The sequence below is a fragment of a genome, unplaced genomic scaffold, assembly GCF_019419815.1.
Source record: "Pyrus x bretschneideri cultivar Hongxiangsu unplaced genomic scaffold, Pyrus_bretschneideri_v1 Contig56, whole genome shotgun sequence".
NCBI lineage: Eukaryota > Viridiplantae > Streptophyta > Magnoliopsida > Rosales > Rosaceae > Pyrus > Pyrus x bretschneideri.
In genome coordinates, this window is record NW_025999794.1 from 2058386 (window position 1) to 2061342 (window position 2957).

Sequence of the window (2957 nt, forward strand, 5' to 3'; positions counted from 1 at the left end):
CCATGGATTTGGATGGATGAAAAGGTTTCTCCAAGTTCCCAAAATTGACAACCTCTAATGATTCATCACCAAGGCATAATGAAGAAGAAATGAGTGACCTTGGAGGAGTTTGATTGCTAGATGATCCCTCCAAGGTGGCCTAAATTTTAGAGAGAAAGGAGAGCTTGTGTTCTCATCCTTTCCCCAAAAATTACCATATGTAAATTTTAGGCTATAAAGTCCTTTATATAGTCCCTTCAAATAAGTGACCTAATGGACCAAAAGCCCTATTCTTCTAACATGGCAAGCCTATAGGGTTTATTGGGCTTTCAAGCCCTTTGTTTATTCAAGTTGTCATACAACTTGAGTTAATGGGCTTGACATTCAAATCCCATTGGGCCTTGCGGCCCAAAACTAACCCGAGGTCTTTAACGAACTTATTCGTTTGATTAATTAACATATTAATTAATCCTAGCCTTAGATAAACAATTAAACCATTTAATTATTCTTACTCATCTCCATTGTTTCTTCAAACTCTACCTTACTCGGTGAACGATCCATTAGGTTCCTTTTAGCGAGGCAGTGGGCGATTAAAACTCTTTCTAATCGATTATGGATTGAAACTTACTTTCAATTCTCCCGTTAGTGATAATACACTTTTAGGGCTTCCACAAACCATGGTTGACGCCTAGCAGCATGTCATGGTTACCCAAGCTAATCAGAAGAGGTGGAGAACCTATTCAGTTTTAGGATTACAAATGCAATACGGTCTTTCTCTAATACAATACTCTTGACCACATTGTTTGGTTTGATAGTTTATTCATGTCTACTATCCAATGTGAGTCTTGTGCTTATATGATTACCTTGAATGTGATTTGGAACACATTCCTAAATCTCATTCATACTTTGGCCAAAGATTCTTAATCATATCATAGAGTATTCTCCCTCAAACAGTTTGAAGGTTAGAGATCCCTTGTTGCGCATTCACTTGCCTCCATGGCTAAGTGGCTTAACCCCAACGATGCCATGGACACCCTCCTGATGGAGTGACTTTGACATAATCAAAGATTAAGGACCTAACCACAAGACAACTGTGATGCCTCAGGTCAAAAGACTAATTTGCATTATCCCAACCATGAGTTCTCATGTGACATGAATATGAGAACTCTTCGTTGATCGTGTTCAGTGAACTCATTCTTTATTGAGCACCTACGTACTTGTCTTGATGTCACACACACCAATGACTCGAGACTAGTCACTCTTCCTGAGAGAAGACATAGCACGTACTGATCTTAACGGACTGTCAATGCCCAATTGACAATCCTATGATCAGAAACGTTTAGGATGTGTCAACGAAAGAATGGTCTCATGAATCTAACTTCTTTAGATCGCATTCTTCCAATCACATATTCCTTGGACTTATCGTTTAAGCATATAACATTTATATGAGACGGCTCAAACAATAATGTTTGCCCTTAATATTAAACTAGATTAGTTTAACATGTGAAATGTCCATAAAGTATCATCATATGATTGGTTTTAGGGCACATTTCCAACAATCTCCCACTTGCACTAGAGCCAATCAGCTTAGTCATCAGTGATGATACCTCTTCTGTAGTCATTTCATAAATGGCTGAGTAGTAGGCCTAGACAATGGATATCTATATGTTATCCATAGAAGCAACCTTGAGAATAACGACGTCACCATTATACATGATTCTCAATCATGTGGTTCAGTCTCTCATTTGAGTTCAGACCTTGATGAGACCTTGATTCCCTGGCTTGAGCTATCGCCCCATTAGTGTCATACACTTTCTGGTTGGAACCGAATGGAGAGTTCATGAATGAACTTTCCCATCCAAACAACAATGTTGTAAGCTTCTATATGGCAATATATTTTGCATACATGATGGAACACATTAAAGTCATTACTTTTAATGTTTCCACCCAAATATCTCTTTAGTCATAATAAAGAGATATCTCATTATCACTTCATTCATAATGAAGAGATATTCTATGATGGATTAGATTCATAATCTAATACATTTACGCTTCCATTACGTTACTCTAATTCTTCCTCATTCTTGAGGAATCCATCCTTAGTATTTCTTAAATACCTAAGGATTCACTTGACAGTTGCCATGGTTCTGATCCTGGGCTTGCACTGATATCATCTTGTACCGTTCTAGGTACAACTTATATCAATGTTTTCATACAATATGAAATACATAAATCACCTTTCTGCGTATGCATAAAGGATTCTATTTACGCATTATTTCTTTGGGAGTCAAAGGGTACATTCCCTTTGAGAAGAACAACTTCCTAGTCTCACTAGAATTGTCATTCTAATTGAAGTTTATCATCATATGAGAAACTTCCTAGCATCTCATTGTCTATTTTAGGGATTGATATAATCCAATTATATCTTGAAATCTATCATTATAGATTTCCATCCCATGTATATAGACTATGTCTCCCATATACATTCTATCATTATAGAATGTTTAAAGTCATAACTTTAACGATGAAGAATTCCTTTCATTTTCAAAATTAATATATATCATGTATATATATTCAAATTTAGGAATATGATCAACTCCCACTAATCTTTTGTAAACCTAGTAAACAAAAGATTCATTTACATCTTTATGAGAAATCAAACAATTGATCTTTTCTCATAAGACGCTTATAGCTCCCACTAGCTTGCTAAGATCCATGATGGATGGATCTGTACAACTAACCTGTCTTGTGATTTATTGTTTTAGACATATATTATCAAGACTATCTTAATAATGGTTTCGGAAACCCATATTATGTCCAAACCATTCAACTGAGACGGTTTATAAACCTTGGAGCTTGTGGTATAGGAACTAGGTTGTCTTAGAAGTATATATCATATATATATGGGTAATTGATAATGTCCAACGAACTAAATCTTATTCATGTTCATTCTTCTCCTAATGGAGAAATTCATTATC